The sequence below is a fragment of the Python bivittatus genome, unplaced genomic scaffold (genome assembly GCF_059951505.1).
Source record: "Python bivittatus isolate LINGU-HERP-01145 unplaced genomic scaffold, Pbiv_v1 ctg000080_np1212, whole genome shotgun sequence".
Lineage (NCBI taxonomy): Eukaryota > Metazoa > Chordata > Lepidosauria > Squamata > Pythonidae > Python > Python bivittatus.
In genome coordinates, this window is record NW_028277035.1 from 8,630,759 (window position 1) to 8,643,230 (window position 12,472).

The following is a 12,472-nucleotide window of genomic DNA, read 5'->3' on the forward strand; positions in this document are numbered from 1 at the left end:
CATGACTTTCTGGTAAATATTTAACCCAGGGAACTCCCCTCCATATGGATCCAACTTGCTGAGGTAGCAAAAGGGCACTTTGCCCCGGGGAACATGCCAGCACTTTCCAGTATAAATACCCATCATAATGATAAAAACCATCAAGGCAATGGAGTGCTGTGTTATCATTCCAGGGTGACCTAGGAGGCCTGGCAGAGCAGTGGAAGAAAATGAGCCTGCAGCCACATCAGCCTCTTTTTCCATGCTTTACACTGGTATCAATTTAGAGATGCACGTGACTGGCATTCTGAATTTGTGCTTCAAATCATAACACCCAAAATGCAATGGAGCAAGCCAAGATGGAATTTGGTTTCCCAACGCATATAATCACATACAGGCGTGAAGGAAGAAATCAACACAAGGATATGGATGAATAAGGACCACGAGTTTATTCAGCTGTCAATAGGATTTTCAGTAAGGTACATTTGAACAATTCGTTCAAACCACCTTTCAGTTGAGGCATTTTACTTTGGGGAATGAGGCAGTTGGAGCAAATTTCTTCCTCAGCAACTCAGAAGTTGTCAGTTTCGGGTCCTCAGACAGGTCATGGTATCAGGCAATCAGTCTCTCTGGCTGCTATTTTCTAGCAACTTTCATCCAGAAACATGTGGCTGCTAATCATGAAGACTTTAAACTCTATCACCTCCATAAATTTGTCTAATCTCCTTGAAAAAAGTCATCCAAGTTGCTGGCGATCATCAGTTAGCTTACTAGATCTGGGCTGAAAAACTATTCATTGCCATCTAGCAGTTGTCCAGATGTTTGCAGCTCAGATCTCTAGCCCTAATAATTGCATTGTACTTCATCTTCTGTAAATAATCACTCACCGTGTAGGTTATTTAGATGATTCCGGATCATCCCCATGTTTGAGCAATCAGTTTTTATCTCAGACTTCTGAATATTAGTTGATACTTTTCTTGGGTTACCACTTCCAAATGTTTCAGTGTGAATTAAGGGAAGCCTTTCTGAATTAGTGTCCCCTTCAGCCAAACAGCCCTGAGTTTGAGTAGGCAATGGGGAAACATCTCATGTTCATTCTTGCCTCTGTTACTCTAAATCATGTAGCTGTAGGAGCTTGGGCTGAAGAAACTTCCTGTGATCCTCTCAAACAGTCCTCATGGTATTTACCATGATTACTGTCTTTCTCTTACTTTCTTAGCCTATGGTGACTCTGACTAGCAGAGCAATAAAATGGACTATCCAAATAAGTAATCTTTATCACAACCCTGAGACAAAATAGTGGAGTTTTCTGTGTTAGTATGAAGATCAAGGAATAACAACATAATTCTTGCAAACAGTCAGGTTCAAGTGGGAGAACATCTCTGCTTGACTCTCAAGTCTTTCTCTGTTAAGCCAAAGAATGTGTGTGTATGAGTCTTTGGACTTCAGTAGTGTGGCCCATTGATGACTCTCACTGGCTGCCTTGCATGAAGTAGCAGGGAGATACAGTGCTAAATCATGGCTGCGTGGTCTCTCCCATCTCAGCTCCATATATAATTTCCATCCCAGGTTCTTCCTACCTGAGGAAGAAAAAAAACAATTCAAAATGAAACTAACATTCTTTTTACAGATAAATGCAGTCATGAGAGTTGATCAGCCTGTGAGTTAGTTTATTCCCTCCAGAGACAGTCAACAAATAGTTACGTTGGTAGCCAGTTTAAAAAAAAACCCGGTGTGCCTGTTCCACCTAGTGCATACAGGTTCCTGGCTGAACCTCCCCTAGGAGATAGTATTTCATTTTCCAGGTCAGCTATAGTTTTTGCATTGAACAAAACATTTCCCCGTAATGGGCGAAACAGAATCCCATGTGTTTTGCTCACAGTCATGTCTTATAGGATTAGTTTTCCTATATTGATTGTCTGGAGGGTATACGAGGAGTAAAAGGTGGGAATGGTGGCATCAAGTTCATATATTCATATGAACTTATGAATTATAAGTTCGTATATTCATATATTCCACTTTTAAGATATTAACACATCTTTAATATCTTTAAGATATTAACACATCTTCTTCTTGAACCATTCAGAATCCCATTTCCCTATCTGGAAAACAGTCATTTTCTAAAAACCTAAAAATAATTTCAAAATGCAGGCAAATGGATAGTGACGACCAAAGTTATAAATATTTTATGTTTCAATCTGGAATTGAGCATCAAGGGAAGTAAATATTTTAAACTCCAGCAGTAGCTATGGTGGCTACAGAGAAAGCAACACTGTTGAATATTTTAACATCTGGAGCCACTTAGTGGCAGGAAAAACCACTTTTGAGCTATACAGAGATGGTTAAATTTCTCTTGCTGGGCATAATGTCCACTATATTAGTTAGGCAACTCTTATTTTGTACTTCATGACTGCCTTGCCTGAACTCAAGTATGTAAATATTTGGTGAGGCATTTAGCACATTATCTGAACTGTGGCACAGAATGTACTCAATATACCCATATACCTGTGCTTTATTTTTTTAATAAAGAGAGAACATGCATCTGGTCCTTAAAAACCAGTGCATGATAACATGCAGTTAATTCACTCTAGAAAATATTTTTTTTAAAAAAATGAATGAGGGTCACAGGCAAATCTTACTGTTTACTAAATGCAAGACATCTATCCAGCAGGGCCAAAGTCAAAGTAATTAAGTAAGTAAGTAAATAAATATTTCCTATCTAGCAGAACTCCCCATAACTCTCAATTAATATTTGAATCTTTAAACTATTTGCCCAATATTTCAAATGGGTAACATGCTATATTGTCCTTGCTTTAATGACTGCCCTGTTTAGCGACCATTCAAAGTTATAATGGCCCTGAAAAAGTAACTTTATGACCGGTCCTCGCACTTACTACAGTCGCAGAGTCCCTGTAGTCACGTGATCAAGATTCAGGCACTTTGCAACTGGCAGGCATTTACAACTGTTGCAGCAACCCATGGTCACGTGATCGTCATTTGTGCACTTCACAGCCACCTTCCGACAGAGTCAATGGAGAAGCTGGCAGTAATATTGCAAGTCATAGTCACATCACTTAGCATCAGAGTTGCCAGTCCCAATTGTGGTTCTTTAGAGAGAACTACCTGTATACCTTCATGTACTCATGTATCCTTAGAAACAGGCTGAAATTTTACTTTCTTTGAGATAAGCTACATTCACCCAAGAATAGGTCCCATTGAACTCAGTGAGGCTTACTTCTGCATAAGCAAGGGTGAACACAATGAATGTGTAACTTAGGTGATAGGTGATGCTTGAGATCACTATCAGAAAATAGACATATAATTAGCATTCCCCAATAATGTTTCCTTCAAGCATGTTGGACTTCAAAATCCATTGTTTATAGCCAGCACTGTCCCACTCTCCTTAGATAACAGGAGCCGTAGTTTGCATTTGGAAGGCCTTGAAAGGACAACCAGCAGCAAGGCGGATGGACTCAGTTACAGTGGTGATGTTTGCATCATTGGAAGACCTGAAAGACCAGGTTACGGATAGATCATCATGGAGAAAATCTGGTCACTAGGACTCAAAAATGACTTGATGGCACTCAATCAATCAAACTGGGGAAGGTTGTTCTAAATCACCGTGGCTGAACTCTGCTTGGTGTCAGATATTTGCACAGATTCCTTATGGTCACTAACATTTAAGGGGGTAGTGGAGTTTGGAACTGCCAGAGTATTGTGGGAGTTTGAAACTAAGCCCAAGCAATGGTTAGCAGTGCAAGAACACATGCCAAGCTTTATGTTAGGCTATATTTCTTTTGGGCTCAATTGATTAGTCTGGCTAATTAAACATATAATACATTCTATTATCAGGCATTCACTGACTCTATTTTATGGCTCTTGCAGATATAGATTCTATTACCCAGTTCTGACATAACACATAGGGCCATTAGAGAAGCCTCTGAAGAAGCTATTTTTTATGGATGGCTTTTTGCTAAATTGACTGCTTAATCAGAGTTTTATTAAAAGACTTTTCTCCCCTCCTCCTTTCTGGTTACATCTTTGAACGTCCAACCCTGGGCGGAACAAAGACAAGAGTCCACAGCACAGCTATGCACGGCTTTCCATCACATGAGCACAGTCTTTCTGTTCAGATTTATTTGCCACCAGAGAACAATAACCATGAAACACAATTAGTTTATAACACCTCTGGTACAAGACCTGGTTCTTTGTAGTTCCACAGTCCTAACTTCATTTAGGCCTGTACTTACCTAGTATGAAACTAATGAAAGCTAATTAGCTAATTTGTTCAATTCATTCAATTAAAAAAGAGGCAGTACACCTCTGAATATGCTTTGCATGTGGCATGGCACCGTTCTGTGGCATTACACCTCCACTTTAGTGATGATTCTAAAGTGTACACTGCATGGGTTTCAGTAAGCCCAAAAGGACTGGCAGTGAGGCTGTGAAACTTCTCAATCCCCAGCATATTTCCCATTAGATTGTTTTGTACCTTCCTAAGATATTCTGTCTCTAGACCATTGACTGATAGACATGAATAAGTTGAACTAAATATTAGAGGAGTGGACTGTTTAATATTTCATTGTTAGTATAAATTTCTCATAACGTAAGATATGAGATTTAATTCAGATTTCATTTGTGTTGTGAGTGGTTAAGAAAAGAAATTCTTGTCAGACTTATGGGACTTAATCATAGGCACTAATGGGCAACTAGGCTGCTGTTTCTCCAAGGAGCCTTGAGTCAAATTCTTTTGTTGTCATTACTGTTTTTTTTACCAAAACTTTGAGGAAATATAAAAAAGGGGCAGCAAGGTTTTCATCGTTTACAGTATTTCCAAATACTAATTTCGTGTTCTCTTGTAATCTCTTATTATATTCATTGAATACATTCTTTCAATTTGGACTTGAGGTTGGAGAATAGTTGTCTCACAAGAGGCTTCTCCTCCATGTGTCTAAACATTGGGATTCACTTGCTCATATTAATTTATCTGGGCCTAAAAGGAAAGAAGAAGAAAAGAAGCTGCCTTGCCTGCAGGGCTGGGGAACAATGTGGAATCCTAGCTAGTTTCTACCTCTCTGAGGCAAAAAAAATAAAAAATAAACCAACTCTGATTTCTGGAATTAGGGGGAAGGGGAACTAGCAAAGGAAACTGCTAATTATATGCCTCCCTCAAATGAAGTTGTAAGGTGGCATTTAAATAACTTCTATCCACTAACCAAGTGGAGCAGAATAATTGGGATTGCAGGTCTCTAACCATGTCTATTCTACCTCCCCTGATTGGCAGGATATTCTTTCTTTCTTTCTTTCTTTCTTTCTTTCTTTCTTTCTTTCTTTCTTTCTTTCTTCCTTTCTTTCTTTCTTCCTTCCTTCCTTCCTTCCTTCCTTCCTTCCTTCCTTCCCTCCCTCTTTCTCTCTCTCTCTGTTTTATATGGCCAACCAACTCAAACAATGTGAGTCTGGGAGGCATACAGCATAAAAATGGCACGTTACATTAAGGAGATGTACAACAGCTCTTTGCCTATCCTCTTTTCCCTCTCAGCCTAGGATATACAGTGCATCAGGGTGCACAATATTCTGGGAGTGAGGACCATACACGGCTTTTGGAATGCCAGGGCTCACAGTCCAAACACTAGAAGACGGAGGACAGAAACAGATTACATTACATTACATTACATTACATTACATCAAACTGTGGTTTGGTGTGTGAGCCCTATTCAGGTGTTTCACTGAAAAACTTTAGAGTAGTGAAGAATATGGATTCTTGGCCCTGTCTTTGATGTCTTTGTTTTGGTTTTTGGTTTTTGTTTTTGTTTTTGTTTTTTTCATATTACAGAGGTCAAAGTTTTTGGTCATGTCAGGTTCAATTGATTTCAGCTCCAGATGGTCTTTGTTCTAATTGATGAAGGCTACTCCACTGAAGTGATTTGATTTTGCCAAATAACTGAGCAGAGTCATAATCTTCTAAAAAGCAAAGAATGCTGAATTTCTCTCTTACTGGCTGTGCTTCAGCACCATGGCTAGAGCTTGGGGGTGGAGATTTAAAATAAAAGGAAAAGACAGCCATATATCCTACTTTTTGAATGATTGATTTCCCCAAGCAGAGAGTGCATGGTCTTAGCCTCTCTTGACTTTTCCTTCTAGAAATTAGAGAATTCAGTAGATCTGTATTAGTTAACCAAGGCCTTCTTCTTAACCTGTGTATACCCTAGCCCTGTATGACTGCTACAAATCAGGTCCATGTATCAGAACAGTAACTTTAAAACATTGCTACTATCATGGAACTTCAGCTCTTCTAGACATATATACCTGGAATTATTCCTGGAACGGCCCATTATCAGTCCTTTGACTCTATATACAAACACTAAATCTTAATTGCTTTTTATTACAATTTTATCTGATGCTTTAGATCCTATCTGGGTACTTTCTCATTTCATTCATTTGAAGCTATTCTTATATAATGGTGGTATGATCAAGTTGCTATTTTCCTGTTTTGTTAAAATAGTTAATTCAACTATTTTCAGTTTGGGAAAGCCCCCACAAAATTTGCTTCAAAGCTCATTGCAAACCTAAAAGAGTCTAGTTCTGCTTCCTCCAACTGATGTCATCTCTTCTACAACTCCTAATATTCCCAAACAATACCTTCACCGGACAATTCAAATATTCTAATTCTAATAGTCACTGGTATGCCCAAATGAAATAACCTTATTCAAGCATGAGCCTAAATACTGAGGGCTTAAAGTAGGACATGCATTTGCAACAGTCCTCTGGTATATATGGACTGCCTCCTTTGTTTTGGTCCTTTCTAAAATGAGTGGTATGGACTGGAGAGATTCAGGTTCACACTCACTGGGTGACTTTGGGTCTCTATATCTCACCTACCTTACATAACTATTGGGAGGATACACAGGAAGGTGAAGAACATGTCCATTGCTTTGAGCTCCTGGAGGAAAGGAAGATAGGAATGTTAATATTAAATAATCATTTTATCTTACACTTGCGAACCTTACTTAATGCAGACCCATCAAACTAATTCTACAAATGCAAAATGCATAGCTGATGCTAAGTTACAACTCTGAAAGAAAACAGTTGCTCAAAAGCTTTCTTGTATAGCTGACAAAATGCTTATTTGGTCCTTATTTGATTTCTCTGATACATTAGAATGCAGGTATTCCTGGAATAAAAGGATATGTGCTTAGCTGGATTTGAATCCAGAAATAGTCACACTCCTTTCTCAGCCTTGTTTCTCTCAATAACTGTGTTCTTTCATCATAACTTTTCTATGCTCTTCTGAATAGAGTATGTCCTTAGGGAATGTCACCTGCAGGGATTCTAGGATCAAACCTTAGTTTCTGCCTCCTTCATTAGAACAGCTCCCCCCTCCCATTATCAGTCACATCCCAACTCTATTAGTCTTTCATAGAGCCATTAAGACCTGTTCCCCCACCTCCCCAGAGGGCCTTTGGAGACTGAACAGGCCATTTTAATCTCTCCTGGATGGAGATTATACCATGGTAATCTTTGTTGCTTGGAATGTTATATATTATTTTGTTGTGTTTATGTTATTCTATTGGTTTTTAATCTTATTACAAATCTGGAGATCTCTAAGCCACTTATACGCAGACCTGATTGGAGTGGCATGCATGCCTAGTAAAAGAAATACATTTCAGGTTCAGAACAGACCCGCTGTTAAGGCATTTGGCCTCTCCTGCTGCACCAGAGAGACATCTTTTATGTGCAATATGAAAGATGTAAAGTAACAGATCAAGGGTGGCTGGAAATGGCTAATCTCTTGTTGGAGTTTAGTAATTTGTTTTTGGCCTTTGGTATATTACAACGGAAACATTTTGTGGCTGGGCTTTTATGAAAAAGCTTTAACTCTTTGACAACTTCCGTAACAGCTTTTTTTCCCCCTTTTAATAAGGCATCATATTAAGTTAATCTTTAAATGAAGTTAATTGCAGTTTCTATCTTAGAGATCAAATGCTGTTTTAAATCCTGTGTGATGTGAGGGCAGGGGAAGGATGCCATTTATGTAAATATAGTCATTGGCTCTGGCTGGAAGTGGATGACACAAAACACTACAGGATAATGTTACTTCTAATATCCTAAGATTATATGGTCAAAAGTTGTAGGAAGAATACCTTTGGAAAAATACCCCCAACATGATCTGCAGAATAGGCTTCAGATCATGTTGAGATGAGTAGCTAGGCTGATAGGTTGAAGATTTAGAGTTGCCACCAGCATTTTATACTGTCATACTTTTCTATGAAATGTTTTGTGTATTCCGATACATTTAACACCTAGGCTTTTGTAAAATTATTGCACACAAAGCTATGATTGGATACTGATGTTGCTTTAGAATCTTTGAAGTTCCCAGTCAAGATTATTTATATCGCTCACTATTTGTTAACAGTGGTCATATTTACATTGTGCACTCAATGTGGTGCTTCATAATGCAGTCTTATATCCTAGAGGTTGATAGCCTATTAGTTAGAGCAGTGTTTGCTCATCCTTGGCAACTTTAAGACATGTGGACTTCAACTTCCAGAATTCCCCAGCCAGCAGTTAATCATTTTTGGAGAGGAGAGGGCTGGAATGGTTGGATAATGATATAGTTGCTTGGTTGCACAATTGTCTTACACATGAGTGAGACTGGGATTTTCCAGTTCTTTTCCCAATAATTTTGGGCTGAGTGTAAGGTTTTACTTTATTTATTAAATAATGTAGAACTTTTAGAGGTTAAAGTATAGTTTTCATGTATTTCCCTCTTCAGTGGGAAAATGCACTGCTGATTTTCAGCAAGTGCTCTGTAGAATTTTGGAGAGGATTTAAGGGCAGCAAAACAAGCACTTCCTATTAAAAACAAAAACACAGGTTGCCCATTCTTACAATTTGGATCTAAGTCTCTTTTAACTGTATGGGACTTATTTCTGCATAATATATGAAGGGGTATGATGCTCCTGGCTTAATCCACCCAGATGGGGCTACAAGGAATGTACTAGCAATGAGTGTGTATGTAGCCAGGAGATCTTAAGCCATATTGATGTTTTTTTTACCAGCATTAGTGATTTGTGTCATCCCAAAATGTTGATTGGCACCAGCAGGGCTCTTTAAGAGATACGTTGTACCTTCCATGCAAATGGAGAGAGAGAGGAAGAGAGAGAGAGAAGATTTTAAGAAGAAGATAAGTAGTAGGTGTTGTATCACCCTTTCCCCAGAACTCCAGATCTGTATTTACTACATATCAGCTTTGCAGGTTTGGGGCTTCATATCCCCAGCAGACTATGGCAGGCAGGAAATGCCCCCTTTTCTCCCAGGGTAATTGAGAGGAGGCACGTCTAGCCCCATCCTTTTTCTGCCCAGGCAAAATGATGACCAGCCAGTAATATCATATTACAATTAGATTCCTGTGAAATTCTAGTGTGGACCATTTCTGGGGCACTCTGTTTTTCTTTTCAGTAATGGTATATCATTAGAAGAAGCCACAGCAGCACCCAGGATTAAGGAAGGCGGTGTTCATCGCTCCTTTTCCTGCTGTTCCAGGCAGATTTGCAGCAGGTGCCCGATTCTGCATTCCACCAGGCCCTTCCTTGGACGCCAGCCAGTCTGAAGGCAACAGGGAGCAGCTGTCTACACAGTCTGGTAGGTTAGGGGAGGGCTGAGCTCCCCCTCCCCCCATGACTGGGAAGGGCAAGTTTCGCGATGGCCTTCACTCTAATTCAAGCTAATTCTCTTTTAGTAAGATGATCACATTTGTATATGCATAGCATCAAGATGCTTGCTAAATCCAGGTTTGGGGGTATGTGTGCATTTTATTTTCTTGCTATAATTACAAATGTGACCATTAAAGGGCATATGCATTTCGCCAGCCTGATAAACCTGCCTAGAACAGCTGAGCTTTAAGCATGACATCTTACATTTCTAGCACATTTCAAGATATTTAGACACCTGGTGTCTATCAAGACTTACTTCAAAGCCTCATCTCCTGAATGTCAACATAACAAACTATTTGAGATTTGATCTTTCAAAGCTTTCTTTGCCCTTTTCTGTTGGGATTTTGTTTCCGTTTTAGCATTCAGAGCTAGGTGGAAACAATTGGGAATTTTGCCTTCAATAAGAAAGGACAAAGGAAAACAAATGATACTCCCACCTTGAAATTGCTACATTTTAAGGGAAGTCAGATGATACACACACATGCATTTCTAGCAGACAATGACAAACAGATGTATTTTTGTTGTTCTAAAAAAGCAGTATTAAATAAGGACTGGAGCCAAATACTCTGATTAATAATAAACAAGTGTTGGGAATCCATACACCAGATAGCTATAACCAAGGTCTTAAATCCAATGCCAGTGAAGGTTAAACAAGTTGACCTCAGTTTATAATATTTCCTGCCTCCACTTTACAATTCCATAATTATTAATGTTAGATTTATATCCCTCTTTTCTGCAGAATGCTATTGGCTCACAGCCCTGTGAGGTCGGTTGGGCTAAAAAATGTGCCTGTTCCAAAGTCATCCAATGAGCTTCTGTGGGGGTGGTGGGGAGCTGACCCGGGTCTCCCCAGTCCTCATGAAACATCTTAATTATATCACACACTGATCCACTAGAGGAGACGGTATACTTCATAATCTGAAGTAACAGATTGAAATCCATAAAAGCATATGTTGTCATATTGTGGTTAGTTTTTCTGACATGTCGCTCATTTCTTTGTTGCTGTTGTTTTACTTAGAATAGAGAGGAAGAAGATGGAAGCCTGACTTTTAAAGATCTAAACAGTCATAGAGTTAGGACATGATTCTGGTTGGCCATGGGCTGTGTTCAGCTTAACAAGTCCAAAGTTCTAATAATGTAATGTATCCTAAATTATGTGGCAGGGAAAGGGAAGTCTGGCTGAAAGCTCTACTGGTCCTTTTCCATCTGAAAATACCTGGTGTTGATCCCACATCTATGACAGGCAAGCTAACTAGCAGAGATGATGTGAAGAGAATTTAATTCTTTGCTGAAATGTCTGCAGATAAGGCTAGACTGTCATTGCTAGAAGATCAGAATCTCTTTTGTACCTGCAGTTCATAAATGTCTGTTGATAAAGGACAAACATTCATTGTACAGAACTATAACCTAGCTCATAATAGGTTGTTTTCATAAACCATAATCCAATTCTTGCCCCTCGAGAGGATTGCCAAGCTACTAACAATGAAGACATTGGTCTAAGTGAATGAGAAACTACTATCCATCTTTGGATTTAGACTTGCTGGTAGCCCATGTGCTATTATATTGTTTGTCTGCCTTGTTGACTTTGGGCAATTACTTGGCTTAGCATAATCCATGGTCAGGCACTTTACATTACACATGGAACAGGATAGATTGTCCCTTTGTTTCTATATCATACAGTTTGGGTACTTGTAGGAACATTGGAAGTATCGTAATGCTAAATTGTCTAGTTCGCTACTGGTTCCTCCAGTGAGAGTGCTCCAGGATTTCAGACAAGTATTTTTGATCTAGCAACACCAAGGACTGAACTCTATAAACCTGTCATCTAAAAGATATACACTAATACTGAGCTATACTGCTTATCTTAGCAGAATAGGAGAAAGTAGCGGTCAATAATGTGGTTATTACCCAATGTCAGTGAGAGCAACAGACTATTAAAAATGGTCAATTGGTTATAGCTTTCCCCAAGAGTTTACTTACTTTTTCTAAAGTTAACTTTTTTCCTAAAGTTATTGATGTTGCAATTATAGAGGAATCAGGTTATTCTGGTATTGCAAAAAACTAGAGTTCTACATCAGATTTGGATAAATTCTAAATGGAACTGAGCTAAATTTGGATAAGACTGAAATCAGCCCAATTTCTGAACCAAGCTCCCAACATACTGTTAGTGATTAGGAATTTGGGAAGACACAGGTCCCAGACTATTGGTTAAAAAAAAATAATTTTTTTTTTTAATTCTCCAAGCTCTCCAGATCAGAAAAAGTGGAATGAAAACAGAAAAGAAGAGGAACCATATGGTTTTGTGACTTACAGTTTCTACTCACAGTGAATGGTTTTACTGGAGCTCTACAATATGCAGTGCTTTGGGAAATAGCAGTGGAATGCCCATTTCAGTGTTTTTTGTTAGTCTATTTTCTCAGATCAGATTTACTAAATGTTGGTGGAATCTATGGGAGCTGGTAGAGTGTCCTTCTGGTTGTTTGCATGGAAATACAAGATTTTAACATCTTTCTACCTCTGCAATCATATACTAGTTCTGCTCCTGTCCCTTTGCATTTTCTATGACCCTGATCCCAGTTAAGCAGAAAACAAGAAAAAGCACTGACCTGTTTTATTCATGATAATTCTTTAATCCCTATGCCTATCTTTCTGGGGGAAAAAAATCAATGTCTGTGTGTGCATGGGTGTGTGCACTGAGGGATATAGCTATGACGTACCTAATTTCATATAAATTCCCTCCCCGCCCCCCACAAAAAGAGAACCCATGGAGTTAGTAAGGA

The 12,472-nt window shown here is 38.9% G+C and overlaps 1 long non-coding RNA gene across 1 annotated transcript in view; it reads right to left on the reverse strand.

The window, feature by feature from the left end:
* Nucleotides 1-422: 422 nt before the first annotated feature.
* LOC112540179 (uncharacterized) overlaps nt 423-12,472 on the reverse strand; it is a 66,604-nt gene continuing 54,554 nt past the window's right edge. Inside the window, exons 3-4 of the long non-coding RNA XR_015795042.1 lie at nt 6,855-6,919; nt 423-1,555 (exon numbers count right to left, since the gene is read on the reverse strand). This is a non-coding gene — a long non-coding RNA (uncharacterized LOC112540179). The remainder of the gene's footprint in view (nt 1,556-6,854; nt 6,920-12,472) is intronic.